The sequence below is a fragment of the Lycorma delicatula genome, chromosome 5 (assembly GCF_047948215.1).
Source record: "Lycorma delicatula isolate Av1 chromosome 5, ASM4794821v1, whole genome shotgun sequence".
Taxonomy (NCBI): domain Eukaryota; kingdom Metazoa; phylum Arthropoda; class Insecta; order Hemiptera; family Fulgoridae; genus Lycorma; species Lycorma delicatula.
In genome coordinates this window covers 26,651,102-26,673,098 of record NC_134459.1, presented here as the reverse complement: position 1 = coordinate 26,673,098, position 21,997 = coordinate 26,651,102, and the positions used below count along the sequence as shown (strand labels likewise).

Sequence of the window (21,997 nt, the reverse complement as noted above, 5' to 3'; positions counted from 1 at the left end):
GTAACCACCGTAATTCTCTAAGTATACAAAGAAACTCAAATTTTTAAGTTTGTAATGAAGCTATTATTTATTAAGTTCATAGTTTTATTATGTTCATGTAAATCTATGGATTTATATGAACTTCTTTCATTATTTTAATTGGACGTATAAACATATAGAAATTAGCAGTAAATGCCTGGAAGTTTTATTACGTAAATATTTTGTTCTTTTCATGTTTTATGTTCCTTTTTTTTAACATAATAAAAAGTTAAATTTGAATGAACGGTAGAATAGCGGTGAACTGTTTTTAATTAGGTGTTAAGGGGAACATTGATTGAGTTATGATATTAAAAGTTTGAAATGAGGAAATTTTAAAATAAATAGAAAAATAAAATCTGTAGTAAAATGTTATAAAACATATTAATCATTTATGTGAACATTTCTGAAAGCAGGATTAGTCGATTAGAAACAGGAAGGAAGATTTAACGTTAACAAAATGTTTCAGACATTGTATTATTCACCTTGCTAATAAATCTATTTTATATCTGTTTATGCTCAGTTACATACAACATGCATATTATAATTTTAGTAATATATTATTACTTATACTTAGTATAAGTAATTTATTTTTCTATTAAATTTTATTCAAAATTGTTATAAATTAATTATAAATTAATCTGATAAGGGATAATTGAAATTACTTAAAATGCTTTGTGAGGACCTCTTCTCATCAACGATACTGTAGAATGATAAATTTCTTTGTTAATTAATTTGGTTAATTACAATGGTCAATTAATTTGGGTTAAAAACCGTTTATTTTAACTAGACATATCTTAAAAATCTCTTCTTCATCATTACGTACTTATAAGATGTACAACTGCTGAATCTAAGTTCATAATTATTTGTTTAGTATTGCGTTAAGTTTATTCATAAAATGCAAATATACATTCGAAAAAAATCGCCTGATAAATCGCTGTTTCATGTTTTTACATCGAATCAGTTATTTTATTGTTCTAGATTATAAAACTGAATTTTATTTATGACAGAGGAAGTTTTGAAAAGAAAATAAATTTTGCTACTGCATATCCAATAGATTTAAAAATAAAATATAGATTCTAATGAACAATTTCTTAAAGTATAATTAAAAAATAAAGTAAGTTTATATTCTTAGAAATTTAGGTAAGATGTAAGTGCTTAAGCACTTTAAAATTATACAGAAATGTATAATAATATACATCTTATATTATTATAATTATACAGAAATGTATAATAATATACATCTTATATTATTATAATTATACAAATGTATAATAATATAATTATTTTATAATAATATAAATAAAATCAGCTCATTAATTGAGAGACGTTAGCATTATAATTTTAATTAATTTGTTCTGTAATGCTACAGACCCATGAATAAAATTTGGTCGGACTTATTTGGTCGGTTGGGGTAAATTACAGGGAGTGGCTCAAGAAGTTCATGCTTCTTATTGTAAGTGTGATAACAGCCAGTTCTAAAGTATAATTTTTAAATAAGTAATAAAAATATTTATTTAGCTACAAAAGTGAAATTATATTCATTAAGCGTTTAATATTCATATATGATCCAGTAATCCTCACTAAAGATTTAGAAAGATCAAAAATAAAATCCTATTATAATAAAATCTACAGAAAAACAGACTTACCAACGTCCTTTGGAAAAACGTGATTTATGACTAATATTAAAAGCACCCAAAAAACAGTTAAATTAGATACTGGGAAAAACAATAAAGTTAAAAAATGTAAATACACACTTGAAATTTTAGCGATCAACTGAAAAAAAAAATGTTGACAACACAGTTTTTTCGTCTGTAATCTCCCTTGTCCCCTGGAGCCGGACCCGTAATTACGCATAAACTCAGCTCCGACAGATTCCTTGCCTCAAACTACCTCCGTGGGGCGCTAGTCCCCACCAGGTAGTCGGGACTCGGTCTTGTATTACATGTCATTCCTTTAGCATAGCATGTAACTCCAAAACACAGTTGTTGGAGTTTCCCGTCACGCGGGTTTTTTCTGACGCACGGCATACACACAACATAATTTAAAATATTTATCATGTTATTTAAATATATAATACTTTTTATTTATTTAATTCAATGATTCTAAATTCTAACTAAAACGCGCACGCATTCAGTTTTTCATTCGCGCGGGTGTGGTGGTATACTAGCGACCACTTTAAATACCTTTTTATATTTTACATATTATTCATTTATATAATTTTACTGGTCATCTGTGACGGCACTACATAGCAGTCACGGCACTACTGTGACGGCACTACTTCAGCAGCTATACGTCGTGCTACACTAGCGCTCCGTCTAGCGAGAGGTGAGAGAGGTGTGAGTATGGTGACCCACTTAGTCACTTGTTTATTTAGAGCATTTTTGGGGGGCGGGGGTTTGATTTTGCAAAAGATTTTTTTGAAATATTATTTTTTGAATTGTTAACAAATGTGATTAAGAAAAATAAGACCTTTATCAGGCAAAATATCGAGATACTGAGGGTGACCTTGTTCTGCAGACTCAGTCCTTCGGCCTATTAAGTTGAATATTTAATGGAATCAAATATATAGAAGTAATATGATCAAATTTGATCAAAATCTGTCTAGTAGTTCTGGAGATGTAAGTTGATTTAGGGTGCGACATCGAACACACACACACACGTACGTACGACATCCGAAAATTTCCATCCGGTTTTTTGGTGTTTTTGGGTTCCTTAGGTGTCAATACGTAAAGATCCGGTGGCAACTGCATATGTCCAAATTGGGTCGATCACAATACTATAGCGCTAGACGGTAAAGTAAAAAATTGAAATAGCAAAAATTTATAATAATATCTACGACAGAAAATCAGTATCTGTAAATAGAAAATTGATACACAAATTAAACCCCAATGTCTTGGCCAAATTAGAATTGAAAAACGCTGGCATAGGGTTAAATAACTTTTTTGTCTTTGCTCTTTTTATATTTCTATTTCAAATATGCCATGAAGTTTGTAAATATTTTTGACTTATGTAATTTTTACAGTACAATTGCGAAAAACATCAAAATTTTCAGTAAAGAAATTGGATCCAATTTGACCCCCTTGATCAAATGATGTTTTTATCTTAAAAAAAATTATGCATTATTGAAAGTACAATTGCGAAAAAAAATCAAATTTCTTTGTAATATATTTGGGTACTAGTTTCTAGTACCTCTTGACCAAATGAACTTTTATCATCAAAATTATTTTGTGTTTGGAGTATGGTTGCTAAAGGATACCACCGTATCAGATTGTAGGTAGAGATGCATAGTGGAAATTATGCAGTCTAACAATTTTTTGCTTATTTTCACGAATAATATTTGTGATTCATTTAAAAAATTTCAGCCGTATCACAACTGTTTGTCAATCGCTTTAAATAAACGAAATGTAGTGTAATTTTGTTCACAATTAAATGCGTAATATTTTATTTATTTAATAAAACATAATTCGATAAAATTTATATTTACTGAATTATTTAATGATTAGAAACTTTAATGGCCGCCATTTTGTTTCCAATGGAAGAACCTTTAAACTTACTTATTTTGTAGAAGCGTTTTTTGAATAAATTTACATCATATTTCATTAAAATATAATTATTCGTTTTTAAGATATCAATTTTTAATGAAAAGAACACAAAATAGGGGACAGACGAGAAAAGAAGCAAGATATTAGAGAAAAGAAGCAAGATATTTGACAACGTGAACGTTTTTCATGGGTACTGTGATGTGTTCCCTTATCAGATGGATTCGAAAATTACGCCAAATTTGAAATACTTTGTGCCAAATTTCAACTACTTTATGGGTTTTCGAGATATGAGGTGAAAACTGTTTAGAAAAATGTTAAATATTCTCCCACTCCTAAGTTCCTACGTTTGGTTGATTTAAAACTTTGGAATATTAAAACTTAATAAGTACTTATATTGTACTAAGCTTTGTTCATCTTTTTATGAGCAATACACATAAAGTCAAAATGGTAAAAACTACCCTTAATCTTTTTTAATTTAATCCAAAATTTAATGCCATCATGTCCTATAACTATATTTAGACATTTTTTGTGTCATTTTCGAAGTATTTATGTCGAGCTAGTCCGAAGATATTCATCAAATTAAAAAATAAATATGTATACGTGTATACATCTTTCGGAAATTTCTATGGCTTTTTTACGTTTTTTTGAACTCAGGGACAATCGGTAATTGTTGATATTGAGAAAAAACCAAGATCAAAATTTTAGGCTGATCTAAATAAATTACCTTTTATAGCTAGATGTAGCTGCTACATAACATTGTAGCTTTAATCGGAAGAGTAGAAAATAAATGGTAGAAAGATAATTTTTAGAAAAATCCTCAAACAAAAGAAATGGATGGGAATTATAGATTAAATTTAAATAAAAAAATTTTCTAACGTAGCAGAAAATTACAGGGACATAATGAGAAATAGGAGATTAATGGACTTCAGTTTTTTTTTTTTGACAAGTGATATACAATAGGAAAATCTTTTACTACTAGAAAAAAAAAATCAGCACTGTACGGTTTAAATTTGCTAGATTTGAAAAGATTAAAATAAAAATGGAAGGTTTTACAGACAGGAAGAAAACAAAAGATTTAATATAAAATCCAGTATTCCAAGAAAAAGTCTAACTAAAAACAGGAAAAGCATGAATAGAAAAGTGGACAATAGAACTTTCCCAAATAATGAAAAAATATTGGCACAGACCAGAGTAAGAAACAATGATAATACACGGTTCTTGGTATAGTAAAATAAATTAAAAATATATATATATAACTATGTTTTAATTTTAAACAATTTTATAAATGAAACAAAAAGAGAATACTGATTATAATTTACTCTTTTTTTTTTATAGTTTCAGTATTCTTTCTATCATAAATCAGATTACATCTTTCATCGAGTTTCTCACTCGTTTTTTGTAACTATTGTGCACAGCAACTTTGCCTCATAAGTTAAATCTCTTTTTGTCCACTTCTTTTTTATCTGACTGAATATTTTACAGCGGTCAGTTTATTTCCAGATTCATTTTCCTACACTACAATTATCGTAACTTAATATATAGTATTTTCATACCATTTTTTTTTAATTTTCTCCTTCTACTAATTTGTTTCATTTTTTTGTGGAACTCTGTGTTAAAAGGGTTAGCGGTGTGTTAAATCATCCTTCTCTGCTTTAATCATATTTTAATTATTTTCCCCTTTTTCCTAATTTTATTTTTTATGACCATTTTTTTATGAAAACTTTAAACTCTTATTTTCTCTTTTAAGCCTTTTTTTCTTTTTTTTAATTACTACTATTATTATTATTATTCTTGATTGATGTTGTCAAAGACATTCTATAATTTTAATAACTTTAAATGTTAATATTTTTATTTGTTATTTTAAAGGTAAAATTTATTGTTCTATTTATTTTATTACTTTACTTTTAACTTCTAAAAGAGATGTAGTAATATGAGTTACCATAATAAAACCACTATCGATCCACAATTTTATTGAACTCAACTTTTAGTTAACATTTACTTGTATCATCTGGAAAATATCAACGTATTATGAGCAATATTATTGTAGATAACGGGAATCATATATATATTATTAGACCCATTTTTCAAAATTTTTGTAAAAGCAGATAATTTTACGTAAGTAATTTCAAAAGAATAAAATATTATATTTGTTAACTAGGGATACCTGATCAGTGTTATGTTAAAAAGAAATAAAACAATATAATATGAATAATATGCTTTTAAAAAGTTAGTTTTTGAAAATATAAAAATAAAAACATATTAAATGTTCTAAAAAAAAAAATCTGATACGGACACCTAATGACGTCCTTGTACACCTATTAAATTACATACACACTTTTTGCTGCACTTCATTTAAACTTATTTCATTTGAAAGTGAGATACAATCCTCCATTTCTTTAATAAATTGGACAGTTACACAATTGCATTGTGATGGACACCATATGCATCACATTCTTAGTAATTTATATTAGTTTATATATTAATTTTGTTTCCCGTTGCTGTAGTAGTTATGTGGTGTAAACGAAAACGTGTCGGATTCGTAACTATGCACAAATCGGTTCGAATACGACTTTATATACGCGTATTATTTTTTAATTTTTCTTTTTAATTTAAATATATTGATTTATTAATTATTATTACCCTCTGTAAAAATTATTGAATTAAAATTAAAAGTACATAAAGTGTTATTTCACTAATAACTTCTGATTTTTTTTCATATTTTATTTTTCAATCAGGGGTTAATAATTATTAATAAATCAATATATTTAAATTAAAAAAAGTAAAAAAAAAAGAAAGGAAATGAAGTGGATTCGAACCGATGTGCTTTCTCCTTGTAAGATCCAAATATTTCATTAATTAAAATTTTATTTGGCTATAACTCTGGAACCAATGAAAATAGTATAAACCACTTATAGTATATCGTTGAAAAGCACTCAGTTAGGGCTTATTACTGCAGTAAGAAAAAGTCCCAAATCCAATTTTTTGGGGATTTTGGGTTTTTTTGACCCTTTTGGTCCAGTCGATTATATTAAAAGGGGAAGTGCACAACTAGATGGTACAATTTCTAAACCCAAAATTTAAACATTCTACGGCAAATATTTTTGAGTTATGCGAGATACAGCGTGACGTCTGCACGTACGTGCAGACGCTGAAACTAGTCAAAATAGATGCAGGGATGGTCAAAATAAATATTTCTGTTGAAATCTGAAATTTTTCAGGATAACATTACTTCCTTTACATCGTACAAGGAAGTGAAAAGTTAAAAAAGAAAGGAGATGAAGTCGGATTCTAACCGATATCCCTTCCTCTTGTAAGATTCAAATTTTCCATTAATTAAAATTTTATTTCGATATAACTCTAGAACCAAAGAAAATAAGTACCATTTATGATATATTTGAAAAGCTCTCAATGAGAGCTTATTTACTGCAATTAAGAGAAAGTCCAAATTCCTGGTTTTTTTGTATTTTGGGCTTTTTTGAACAATATTTTTCCAGTCGATTGCAATCAAAAGAGGTGCACAACTAGATTTTAAAGCAGTCCATAATTTAAAAATTTCAACGTCCTACGGCTAATCGTTTTTGAGTTATGCGAGATACATACATATGCATGTACAGACGTCGCGCAAAACTAGTCCAAATGGATTTAATGATCGTTGAAAAGCATACTTCCATTGAAATTTGAAAACCGAAAGTTTTCGCGATCACAATATTTACTTTACTTCGTTCAAGGAATTAAAAATAAGATTTTAGAAAACTATTTTTTATTCTTTTATATAAGAAGGTTTTAAATTTTTATTGCATAAATTTGAGATCTTTTTGAAGTATTATTTATTTTACTGATTTGCCAAAAATAAACAATAGTACAATAAAAAAATAATGAAAAAGATTGAAATTATGCAGAATGGCCCGGAAGATTCTGACATAACTTAATAAAATTATTCAGAAAATGAAAATGATAAGAACATCTCATGTAGGTAAATGTTTTATCTCGTTTCACCATTTTGCGAATTTTTCAATAAAATTTATATTTTAAGTACGGATTGAGATATTTCAATAAAATTTGGTATTCATGTACCTAACATCTACAAAATAGATAGGTTTGAAAATTCAGGTTTGAAAATTCCAAAATGGAGCCCATTTATACTTCTAGTCATTAATTAATCTGTAAATATTATTTTTATCGATTTATGTGTAAATAAATAAAATATTTTACTTTTATTGTGAAAAAAATGACGTATAATTTGTTCGAATCCTTTGATAACCAGTTAAGATGTGATTGAATTTGTTAAAATGGATCGCAATATTGTGTCTGTTTTCCCTTCCTTTACTAATTGAATTAAAAATAATTACTATCAGTAACTGAAAACAACTGGCTAACATCTTCTGGAACACTCTGTAAATGCAGAGTAATAAAAAGAAAATAAAGAAAATTTATGGCAGTAATTTTATCATCAAAAGAAAAAATCCTGTACGCCGATGGCAGTAGTAATGTTTATTATTTTTTCTTTTGTTCTTCTATGCTAAATTCTTTCAATTGGTTTTAGTTCAAAAAAAGACTTACATTACATGTAAGACAATATATTTTTATAAAAAAAAATATGTTTTTTTAATTAGTTAAATCAATGTTAGGAATGACCGTTGTTTTAATTTTTAAGTGTACTGTTAGTTTACGAGTATATGTAGATAATCCAGACTATCTACCTTATTTCTTTATTTACATGATTCAATAAATTCAAAAATAAATTTCATTAGAATAAATTTCAGAATAAAATCCATTATTAAAAATACAAAAATAATCTTTAAAATTTTAATTATAATATAAAAAAGTTGAAAATAATTAGGTACAGAAATACAAGAAACTCGCAAAGTATTTTTTAAAAAAATCAAGTTATACTTTTCTACAATCTAACAACATTATTTGTGTAAAAAATGTCATACAACATATAAAATTACAAAAACTAAGCATTATGATATTAATAAAAATAAAAAAGTTTAGTTCTATCTGATTCAATATACTTTTGGGAAGTGTAGTTAAAAAAATATTCCACAATCCGATTATTTACAATTTTTATACTCTGTTTAACCTGAAAAAAAAAATTTGATAGAAATAACATTAATTAATCTTGCATTAATGTAGTCAAATTATGTATGGAGTAATGTTATGTTACTATGATATATCATAAAATTTTGAATTCTGTTTTTTTTTTTTTAAATTTAGGTTTTATTTTGAACGCGTTTAAAAATCAAAAAAATGCTTTTAACTATAACAAAACAGGGTTTCATGTATAGTAGTATCATTAATTAAAATAAATAATCATAAAGTAAAAATTAAAAAACTTTGGGTGTAATCTAGTTACATAAGTAGATACATTAATTTAATTTTGTTATTTATATATTTAGATTATTTTCGTTGATTTTTTTTTTTTAAGAAACAATTAATCAAACGTACTGCCGTAAATTACGATACCATATAAATATTTATTAAACTAAAAAAAAAAACACTAAGAGGAACACAGTAACATTTCCATGATAAGATTGGCAACTGTTTAGCAGAATCTTAAAATTGAATTCAAAAAAATATTTTCGAAAGACCTTAATAAAACTTTATATGATGACTATTTTTATATGAAATATTACATTTTTGTCATATCTAATCCATTTATACTTATGGAAAATATCCCAATTTACGAAAAAATTTACTCATTTCAGTTTAATACTGATATTTATTTTTATTTTAAAATAAAAATCTATAACTGGTAAAAGTATTTTCTATGTTAACTAACTTCTGGTTCTTTTCGTGGGAACGTTTTGAATATACGTTGCTTAATTTAAGAAACACGAAATAAATATGTATGATTATAAAATAATAAGTAATATCATATAACTATATTTATACATACCTGTGTATCTATATATATATATAAATGAATGTTTGTCTGTCTGTATATCTCTTATGCCTTCCTTAACCGTTCATCCGATTGCGATGAAACTTTGGTGAGTAGTTGTGGGCACGCCAGCGAAGGTTTCTGAATTAGTTTGGACCCGCTACGTGGCACTAGGGGTCGATATATTTGGAAAAATTGTATTTATGGTCCGATTTGGCTCATATTCAGAATATATGCGAAAAGACAAATTTTTGCAAAAAACTATAACCGCTAGGTGACGCCGGTGTCGAAGTATTTACGAAATATACAAATATACAAACAGACTTTCTCATTCTATATATATGAAAGGTAATGTTCGTATGTATGTCCGCTATAAACTAAAAACTGCTGGACCGATTTACATGCCGGAAAAAGTGAAAATCAGAAAAGGAAAATAGGGAAAAAGGTAAATACGGGAAAAGTGAAGAAGGGAAAAAGGGAAATAGGTAAAAGGGGAAAAGGGAAATAGGGGAAAAGTGAAGACAGAAAAAGGGAAATAGAGAAAAAGGAAAAAAGGGAAATAGGGATAAAGGGAAAAAATACATAAAGTGAAAGGTTAAATTTTGTTCCGTAATGTTCATTTTTTAATGTTTTATCAAATTTTCAATTGTGTTCATGTTATCTATATATATAAATATATATATTATACAGGTGATTCAAGAAGTATGTAATGTAGAAAGAATTATATCTATTATTTCAGCCATATAATTATTTCCAGTGATTTGGTTGACATTTTTTAATAAGCGAAAAAAATAAACGGAATAAAATTTTCATGAAACTCAATCCTTTTGAAAGTAAGACTAAAAATTAAAATCCTTTCGGAAGTAATCTCCCCAATCCTCATGTATTATTTTAATTTTTTTATATACAAGATGCTCCTTATCATAAACAGTCAGTCCAACATCTACACTCACGAGACGTTCCACATCGCTTGGAGATCTGCAACTGATGGAATATAAATCGTCAACTCTACAAGTATGTTTTGTTTACCTACGAGGTAAACTTCACACTTGGTGGAGTTAACAATATTCGTATCGAGCATCATGGACATCCGACTCCGTAGGGGAAGACACCCGCCTAGTGACGGCCTCCCCCCTGGCCTTGCTCTGTTGGGCTTTAACGGGAATTGTCAATCGCCCTCTTACTTTTTACATCTCATAGTAATAAGCCTGGCCTCGTTGGGATGCCACCGATGTAAATGCCTCGGTAGACATTTGCATCGGTGATTTAATAACTCGGCTTATTGCCTTCGCTGTGGGCATCGTCCGGACATCATGAATGTCCTACATCGTATCCCTCTGAACTAGCTAACCGACCTCGCGGAAGCGCAAACCCTGCGCCTAGTTCTACTTATTATGAGCCAATTACGTGAATGTCTCGAATTTCGAGGCAATATACGAGGGTTATTTTTTTTTCAATGTCCGATCGGTCACGAAATTAAAACCACAGTGTAAATAAAAAATTGTTTATTTGTAACAAGTACTTACATAGTTACGCTGTTTCTCTACATAGTCGCTACTCCGATTTAGACATTTGTCGTAGCGTGGCACCAACTTTCCAATACCCTCCTCATAAAACGGAGCCGCCGGTGTTTTCAACCATGTTTCTACGCTGATCTGCAGCTCGATGGCTGTGCCATGTCTGTTGTCCTCCTAGCCAGCGTTTCATGTGAAGAAAGAGGTGAAAATCGGATGTAGCCAATTCTGGGCTTATGATTGGTTAAAAAACAAAGAATACGATTGGTTGGAATTTTGTACCCGATAATGATAAGAATTACTCTCACCTTATGATTGGATAAAAAACAACGAATACGATTGGCTGGAATTTGGTGTCTGATAATGATAAGAATTACTCTCACCTTATGGTTGGTTATAAAACAATGAATTCGATTGGTTGGAATTTTGTACCCGATAATGATAAGAATTACTCTCACCTTATGATTGGTTAAAAAATAAAGAATACGATTGGTTGGAATGTTTTGTCTGATAATGATAAGAATTACTCTCACCTTATGATTGGATAAAAAACAACGAATACGATTGGTTGGAATTTGGTGTCTGATAATGATAAGAATTACTCTCACCTTATGATTGGTTAAAAAACAAAGAATACGATTGGTTGGAATGTTTTGTCTGATAATGATAAGAATTACTCTCACCTTATGATTGGATAAAACACAAAGAATACGATTGGTTGGAATTTTGTGCCTGATAATGATAAGTATTAGGAGGGTTATTTTTTTCAAGGTCCAATCGGACCTTGAAAAAAAAAACTTAAATAGTTACGCTATTTAAGGAGTTGCACACCAGCGTAGAAACATGGCTGAAAACACAGGCGGCTCCGTTTTATGACGAGGGTATTGGAAAGTTGGTACCACGCTACAACAAATGTCTAAATCGGACTGGCGACTATGTAGAGAAATAGCGTAACTATGTAAGTACTTGTTACAAATAAAAAATTTTTTATTTTCACTGTGGTTTTAATTTCGTGACCGATCGGACCTTGAAAAAAAATAACTCTCGTAAAACAACATACTACCAAACATGTTGACCGCAACAACGAAATTTAGTCCTTGTTCCCTTATGAAATTCAGCTTACGCTTAAATAAGCCACTGACTTAAGTTAAATTATGGACTCCGGTCTTGTCCACTACGGAGATGAGGACAGACCTCCTACTCACACTCGGCTCCATCGCAGAGTCCCGCGTGACATTCATCAAAATAAGCATACATGTACGGTAGTAAATCCTCATGAAACGGTGCATGGCAACTTTCAACACCGACCCTTAACGTCAATGTATGGTGTAGCCTTTTTCACAGTCAGCTGTTTTGGCCGTTCATATTACCTGCTTGGCTAAATGCCGAGGTCTACTTCCACTTCTTCATGAAGAATTTCGCACCTGCTTGACGATGTTCCTCTAGCCTTGAGACGCAAAGTATACTTCCCACGCGATGGCCCGCCTCCCACCAATCTTTTTTACGGTTTCGAAACTTATTTTATGTCAAACAGGGTAAGACAGCACTAATTCTGCCCCTTAATTAACGTCCTAAAAATTTCAGTTCGACCTTACTTGATCGATATAGCTAAAAATCCAACGAAATTTTTACTAGCTGTAACTCTCAAACGAAGCAATTTTGATAGAATTATACATGTGTAGATAACAAAAAGTTTCCATAAACGCCTTCTGAATTTTGATTTTTTTTCTACTTATTTTATATATTAGTATATTCACGTAAACATTAATTTACTGCTTCTATCTTACTGTCAGTTTCATTTATCCATTCCATTTTACTATCTAGAGGGGTCCTTGAGATTTTTATCTGATTGGGATATTCATCTTATATCATCCTTCCTTTCTATTTACTTTTGATCTCTTTTTTTCCAGTATCAGTTCTCTCGGTTTAGATCTGATCTTATTATGTCCTTCATTCTATCGGATAGCTTTTGCTTAGTATTATCTTTTAGGAAGTGGAAGCACCTATTTGTAGAACGAAACGGGGAATTTTTTCCTGCTCAGTGGCTGCATAATAAATCTAATTGCGAAATTCTCTGTCGAAAATATCTAACATATAAATTAAATGTTATTACATTTGCACTAAAACTTAAAATAATTCATTATAATGTTTGATATCTTTTAATCTAGAGTAATGATGCAAAAAATACATTTTTTCCCACTTGAATTTTTTTGTAACATTGTCTTTAAATATTTCTGAGTTGATTCTATATGTTTTAACGTAGATCTTTTTTTTTCCTGTTTAGCCTCCTGTAATTACCGTTTAGATAATTCTTCAGAGGATGGATGATATGTATTAGGGTAAATGAAGTATAGTCTTTTACAGTCTCAGTTCGACCATTCCTGAAATGTGTGATTAATTAAAACCCAACCACCAAAGAACACTGGTATCCACGATCTAGTATTCAAATCCGTGTGAAAATAACTGACTTTACTAGGACTTGAATGCTGGAACTCTCGACATCCAAATCAGCTGATTTCGGAAGACGCGTTCATCACTAGACCAACCCGGTGGTTTTTTTTAGCGGAGATCAGCAACGTATAAAGTCTGAGGTTCTAATTACTGATAAAATTTAATAAAATATTAAAAGTATATTAATATGGGAAAGTATAAACAAAGATACATAAATAATCACTTATTTAAATCTCAAATGAATTGTTGGGAAGATTTTTAATTTTTTTGTTATTTATTCCAAGTAAATGAGCATTTTTAAGATACATTATTAATACTGATTTTTGTTAGAAACGTTTTGACGTTTTTACTAAGAAATTTGTAAATCAAACTTTTTATGGAGTAAAATTTTCAGGACTGTGTGTCGTGGCGATCTGAGCTTCAGCTGGAGCGTGTGCTGGAGGATACCTTCCGCATGCGGAGGGTCCCCAGTCCCTCTTATGGTCGTCCGTTTTGTTTGTTTTATGATCGAAGAATACTCACACCACGTTGGAGGTGGGTCTAGCGTCCCTGCGGCGGATATACAACGAGACTTCATATCCGCTGATTTTCCAGCCAGGTAGCCGGTTTGGTTCATGTCTTGACGTATGATGTTTGTTTTTTGGATGAATGGGATCCTTGGTTCGGGAGGTGTTCTCCCAGGTCTTTGGTGATAAGCATGGGAAAGTGGTCCATTCACGGCATTCCACCACGGTGGTTATTGACAGCGGTACTATTGTGGTTAAGGCAACTGGCCGTTCTTACGCTGAGTTGCTCAAGACAGTTGCAACGGGGGAATTAGGTAATATGCTGTCGGTGAAACAGGGGCCTGTAGGAGATTTGCATATTCAGGTTGAGGACGCTGATAAGGCGGTTGCTTTGAAGGCGGTTCTTTAGGATAAAACTAAGGACCTGCATCTCGGCATGATGATGAGGGGCGGTCGCAGGTCGCTGGTTCACCTGCGGGATATTGAATGTACCACGACTTAGGTGGAGATTACTGAGGCCGTACGCCGAGTGGTTGGCGAGTCAGCCAAATTTCGAGTGTCTTCGGCTTGTGGGTCGCGTTTGTTTGAGACAGGCACTTAAAGGATCGAGCTCCGGCGGAAGTGACCTTTTGGTTGACTCTATATGAGGCAGGCAATGTAAGACTGAGTCCCGGCTCCCGGGGTGGGTCACTGGGCACGACTTTTTCAGACCTGGTGATTTCATACTGGAAGTTAGAGGCAGGCAAGGAAATCAAGATCCTATGTTAGAGTAAAGGACACCCCCCCGGACCGTGTTTATGCTTAAATGGATCCGACTTGGGGAAAGGTGAAAAAACAGAACAGCTAACTAATTGTTTGTTTATTTAATTGAAGTTGTTACGATTGTAGTACGATTGATACTAATACATGCACTGTTAAAATAATTTCAGTAACGGTATTTTTACATTATGTATATAAACCAAACTAACTTAATTTATATTTAATTCATATACAAAACTTTTCTGGCTATTAAATACTTAATTATATTACCTAGGTAAAATTAAATACCACCTCAAATGTATAATTATAAATAAATATTTATTTATTCCGTATATGTATGCAATTTTAATCGACAAAATAAATGTTCTTTTTAATGAAGATGTTTACATCCACTGAATGTTGTTCACTGTCTACTTTTAAATAAACAACAGCTAATGAATATTTTACCATTATTTAAATAATGAATGCTATATAATGTTAATAACTGGATTATTATTAGTAACTATTAAACTATTAAAATAAAATTATAACAACCTTTATTTCATTAGAGTTAATTGTTTTTATTTAATATCAGTAAATAATAATTACAAATTTCACTCAAATTTAATTAATTTATACGGTAAATTTCTGTACATATTGCACTGACATACATAAAATATCTGAACATAAAGAATATAAAATTTTAAACGGTTAATAATAATAATTGAGTTGTAAGAATAGAACGGAACGAAATATTATTAGAAGATGCAGTCACCCCTATAAATTTCAATAAGCGGACTTTCTTTTCAGCAGGTCAATTATAAGGATTAGTGATGGAAGGACAGTCTTCCACACCTGCTGTATTTTACCAAAATTTCGATTAATTGTGAAGTCGTCTGAAAATTAAGCTTATGAATTTATCTCTCCAAGTCCGGAGATTTTTGTTTTATTTGAAAATGGTCCGAAATCAGCTTGAGAACATTTATTTGAAATGAGTTGGTTTTCGAAGTAGGTATTGGAATTTCTAACAGTGCTGAATAAACTTTCTGTTTTAAAGTAAAGAGATTCTCGTTTCATTAAATAAATAATAGCTTTTAGATTAAATAATAATAAAATAACTTTTTCTTTAAGAATAAAAATCTGCTGTGAAAAAACAATTGTATTTACATTTAAATTTTAATTTTCAAAATTTGATGTCAAATTAAAAACAAAACACAGCTATTAAAATTTTTATAATCCTAAATTCGATAGGACTTCAAAATTTCCTAATGAAAAGAAATTTTTTTTCGAATTTAGAGCAAGATTTTTTTAAAGACGGTTTCATTATTTTTTATCTTTATTTTATTTTACTTATTTTTCTCTTTTAATTTGGATAAGCATACACAACTCCTATCCTATAATTATGAAGAAAAGCCGACTTTAAGATATGTAAAGGCCAAAACTTGAGTTTTAATAAAAATAAGAAAAGCAGTGTAAAGGAAATAACGTAAAGACAACATCCTCTTTACGTTATTTAGACATAAGTCTAAATCTTTCTTTAAAGTTTTAGCCTTACCTTAAGATAACAGCATTATCTTAGGAACATCGAGTGTTACTGAGACTAACAGCAAAGCGGGAAAACGGAGTAATAAACTGTAACAAGACCGGTATAGCGGGCCTGAGTAACGGATTCCTACCAATTATTATAAAAATAAGAGAAAATAGAATAATTGGAGAACCTAGAAAGGAACAAAAAGGAGAACTCTTTTGTAAAGAATAGGACCGATTTCAATCGTTCTTTGTTATACTGCCAGCTGACAAACAATAAATACCTGTTGTACCGTGAGAAAAGTTACCGGGCCTGGTTACGGAATTCCTGGATACAAAAGCTATCGTTTTCACGCTATGAGTTGAGTCCGGTCCGGCAGATAAAGAGGCTAGCGGTATAAATAGCACAGTAAGACGAGCTAAAAATCAGTTCTATTAGAACCAATCTGCGAGAAGTTACGACATCAGTCCCGCAAGGGTAGTTCTGCGACGAGTTCAGCGAGGAGAGGCTGCTCGAGCTGTGTGGAATTGTGTGGGTTCAACGGAGTTCTGCGGACCAGTACAGCGAGACGTTACGACGTCGGTCCAGCGAGGAGAGTCACAGGTGTGAGTCTGCGAGACATGAGTGCGAGACGTCAGTCCAGCGAGAAGAGTCTTGTATCCTGTTCGGTACGAGTAAGATGACGCCAAAGTAATTCCAATAAACAAGAAATAATATCGGTGAGTTACAGTAAAACTATAAGTGTATAAGTGAAAGAAATAATGTAATAAACTTCATTCATAAACTGTTAGGGTAGACAGCAAAGGTATTTCCAAGTGAACTTTATACGATTTTTTGTTAATACAAGACTAGTGGTTAAAAAGGGTTAAGACTAGAAGTTTCTTTTTTTAATCGGTTTTCTTTTGTTAATCGGTCTGAATTCTAGTTTTCTCTTTATCTGCCTGGAATAAATTCCGAACGATTATTTATTTTGTACTCTGTCTTGCGTGTCACCTGTATTTGCTATTTACTAGTGACATTTATTACTATTTGGTGTGTAATATTTTAATTGTTATCCTTTGTTGATTATATTATGTATTATGTTTTGCTTTATGTCATATTTATTGTTTTGATTATCCTATGTATTAGTTTGATCTGTTGTTATTGACATGTAATATTATTATCGTACTACTATTACCTTGATTATTACTGTGGTTGTAATTATATTAATATTTTGTTCATTATTATTATTATTATTACTCATTATTATTATTTTTATTATTATTATTATTATTATTATTATTATTATTATTATTATTATTATTATTAATTTGTCTGGTTGTAATTATGAATATTTTAAACCAAAAATGTAGTTATATAAAATATTCTAAATTGTCAACCTCTCAATATTCCGATAGAGCTAACCACGCAACAATACAGATGTGGGATCAGTAACCGGCTCGTTCACATCAGAAACGCCAATATCTCTAACGTCACAGCCACCTCCTTTTCATACTCCAATATTCAATCTTTACATAGTTAAATACTGAATTATTTGTCACTTTACCGTTTTTTCTCTCAATTTATATAATTACTGACTCTTTGTAATTTAATCTTTTTGTTTATTAACTTTCGGTTTTTTTAATCTTAATTTAATTTTATCTGGATCGAAAGAATTATTGAAGGAGATTTTTGAATTAAAGATTCCTCTAGATCAAAGGTTCCCAAAGTTATTTTTCTCATAGACCACTTTCAAAATTTTGCTGGTTCCGGTGGACCCCCTGCAGCTACATTTCTACCATTTTTCCAGTCGACGGAAAATGCGAAGATTAGATGTAACTATGAAAATTTGCTTTACGGCTGAGTTCCACGAACTAACAGCTTCTGAAAAAAAGTTAGAATTGATTGGTTAATTTTTGATTGACTGTGCTGTGAGTAGATGTCAAAAAAGTAAAGTTGGCCGATCAAAAAAAATGCTTCCATCCAACTTTACATTTTTGACATCCACTCACAGCACAAGGCAGCAATCAATTCTCACTTATTTTATTTAGAAAACTTCCCATTCAGAGTGGTAAAAAGCAGAAGAAAAATAGTATATTTTTTTGTGTTGCATTTATTAAAATATGTAATTATTCACTATCGAAACCAGATGAATTTTCGTGGAACCCCGCTTACGAATTGTGAACCCCATTTTTTTGTCACGCCAAGGTAGACCCCCGTCGAGTCTCCCGTGGACCCCTGGGGTTCCACCTGGACCACTTTGGGAATCAGTGCCTAGATGAAAAGAAAAAACTCTATATTGGAAAATATTGAAGCTAAAGAGTCCGAAAGATTAAAGAACCTCTGCAAGAAAACGAAAGAAACAAAGTGATATTTGCATAGTCCTTGCAGGCCTATTCGAGAATTAAAAAAACATACTTCAAAATTTTTCATTTTAAAAATGAAAAACCGAACTTTTCTAATGTAAATTCTTTATTTAAAATTAGTTTTATATATATATATATATATATATATATATATATATATATATATATAAGAATTTATATGAAACATGTATAAATATTCTTTACCTAGGTTTGATGTATAAATCCATTTATTTATATCATCAGTTTTTTTTGGTACTTATGTGTCTTTATGACTACTTTTTTACTGACTTCTAATAGAAGTTTTTTCAATTTCACCATATATTTTTTTATATGTTAGCCTTATTCTTCATTAGACAGATCGATGATACGTTTTTAAATTTTATAAAAAATGTCCCTCTGGTGGTGCTGCAGTAAATATTTTCCATATACCCAAAATTATTGTATTTTAAACAATTGATTAGAATACAGTTCTATTTCATTGTCATCAACGTTACAGATTATTGGATTATTTCAGCGTAATTTCGTATAGTCGAATTTATTTTTACGTTTAAAGTATTTCTATTCGAAATTTCAAGAAAAATATTTGAACAATTTAAGATACATCTAACCTCTTTTTGAACAGATTAATTTGACGGTGATACTTAAAATCTAAATTGTTTTTATTTAAACAAGAAATGAACAGTTTTCTCTCATCCCTCATAGTTCTAAAATTTTGAAAAAAATAAGCTATAGTTCATCAGATTTAGCCATATTTTATATATTTATATTTTTATAAATATGATGGCAAAAATGAGGTACTAAGTTCCGGGATCAATTGCTAGATCTCTTAAAATAAAACCCTATATTATATTTTATATTGCCAGTTCTCTCTTTTTTCCTGTTAAGCCTCCGGTAACTACCGTTTAGATAATACTTCAGAGGATGATATGTATGAGTCTAAATAAAGTGTAGTCTTGTACAGTCTCAGTTCGACCATTCCTGAGATGTGTGGTTAATTGAAACCCAACCACCAAAGAACACCGGTATCCACGATCTAGTATTCAAATTCGTGCAAAAATAACTTTACAAGATATTGCCAGTTCTAAAAAATTCTACTAAACGATAAAAAATTCTATTCACCACGGTTGATAAACAACATAAAAAATAAAATAGATGTTCATATAAAGGAAAGGTTTGATATAAAACCCAGCAAACGGCAAAATTAAATAAATCTATTTATTTCCCAAGTATTTAAATGTAAATTTAAAATAACTTTTTAAAAAAAACTATGAAAAAATAAATAAATACGAGTCACGTATAAATAAGTAAATCACATAAATATTTTATTCTCGTGGATTTGTATACATAGATCACGTCAATGATAAATACTACTTCATGGATTAAAAATGAATGTTTGCCGAGAAGGATCACAGGAAGCGTCGTAAAACTTTAATCGGAACCGCATTACAGAATACACAATCATTTACAAGATAAAAATATATATCATTAAAGTTCATATTAATTTTTAAAATTTTAAATACGTGAAATAATGAAAAGGTATAAACATGAAAATACTAAATATAAAAAATGATTCACAGTTCAAAAGGATATAATAAAAATCATTTGTGTGTATATATTTATGAACACGTTGAACCGGTTGCAGAAATCGAGGTTTTTTTTAAATTTTATTTAGTGTTATTTAAAAATTCATCTATAGAATATATTTTTTTTTTTATAAAATAAAAACTTTTGATTAATTATATTTTAAATAAATTGGTGAGAAATATTTTTGAATGCTTTAGTAATTTACAAAAACGTTTAAGAGAACCAGGCGGAGATAGAATTTCACCGGTGTCAAATAGGGGATAAAAAAGATTTCCACCTTAAAGTTAAGAAAAACTTCAAATTTACTCAATACTATAATGTTTGCATGTGAAAAAAGTTTCACATGTTTACCATACGACAAGCTCTCCCATCATCTTACAGTTCCAGCAATATTTTGGTCATCTCATGCCGTAAGGGTTGGTCATATAAAAAATTGTTTCAGACAAAAGTTTTACGCAATGTTTAGAGGACTAACGACCACTTTAAACCAATTTGTTACTGTGCCTATTACGAAAGGTAGGATTTTTTTTACTTCGAAACCATTTTTTCCACCCCCTGGGCCAGTGGTTGGTGATATCAAAAAACTTTACTTAGATAAGTTTTGTAAAAAATGTAGGCACTTTAAACGAATCCGATATTTTACCTAAGAAAGTTATAGCGATATTTTGTTCTTTTTGAAACCCCTCCATTTCCATCTCCATGGTTCGATTTTGTCCATTAACAAATTAGACTGATATTTTGGATCGTTATATTTTACATATCAATTTGAAAGTAATTGGTACAAAATTACGGCAGCTATCGTGTCCTCAAGAAAATGATATATATATATATATATATATATATATATATATATATAAATAATCTTTTGAACTGACGGTGGTTTTGGGATTTGGGGTTTGTGAAACACGAAGATATGTCGAAATTTTCTGGAAGTCGAATCATAGTACTCATTACAATAGGTATCTTTCTTATGAAATCTACCTAATTGTAAAGAAAAGATCGATAAAAAATTTTAATTTATGTAAGAGATTTCAGAATGTAGAGAAAACATTAATTTATTTATGATGAATAAAGTGATATTTTATTATAAATTTTACTAGATACCTCTTTTATAAAGTTATATTTTTTAAAATATGCTCGTCGATTTATAGAATTTATTTTTATTATTTTTTTCCTGGGCGCACAACGAAGTGTCAGTATTAGCGTCCACACACAATATTTATAGAGTTCGTAAATAAATACTAAAAATTAACAATTAAAAGTTAAATTAAAAATTAAAAACCACATAAAATATAAAATTATAGGTATAAAATCATGAGTTATTTAGAGAAAAATCCTTTTTTTTTTCTTGGGAGAAGTTTCAAACAGTATAATTTTGTCATAAAAAATAATTATATTAATAAGCGCACAATGATATTCATTGTGTGCGATTTCATTACGATATCAACAGATTATAATAGGACTTTTGATTGTAAATTTTCCTCACATCCTTAGCTAAAGCTTGATAGTCGTAAATTATTGTGATTTTTCTGAGTTATTTCTTTTCCTTCTAATTTTTTTAAAAAGTTGCTGGATTCTCACTTTTAAAATTTCTTGAGGTTTTTCTTTCAAAAAATGTAAAAAAAAAGTAAAAAAAGATTTTGTTTTGTAGAACTACCCATGATTAAAAAAAAGTACAAACTACTATAAAGAAAAATTAATTTAGAAAACAAATAATGATAAAAATAGAATTTTGTTAGTCACCGGAGAGTTAAGGTTTGGTTGTTCAATCTTTTTTTTAGTTGATGTTGACTTTATTAATTTGAGATTTAAAGAATAATTAAACAATATCATTAATTTTCCGTTTTTACTTTTTAATGCATTTTAGTATTTTTATTTCTATATTAA

At 29.8% G+C, this 21,997-nt stretch overlaps 1 protein-coding gene across 1 annotated transcript in view; it reads right to left on the bottom strand.

Moving 5' to 3' along the window:
* LOC142324775 (prolactin-releasing peptide receptor-like) overlaps window positions 1–21,997 on the bottom strand; it is a 414,884-nt gene that overhangs the window by 262,693 nt on the left and 130,194 nt on the right. The window lies entirely within an intron of this gene.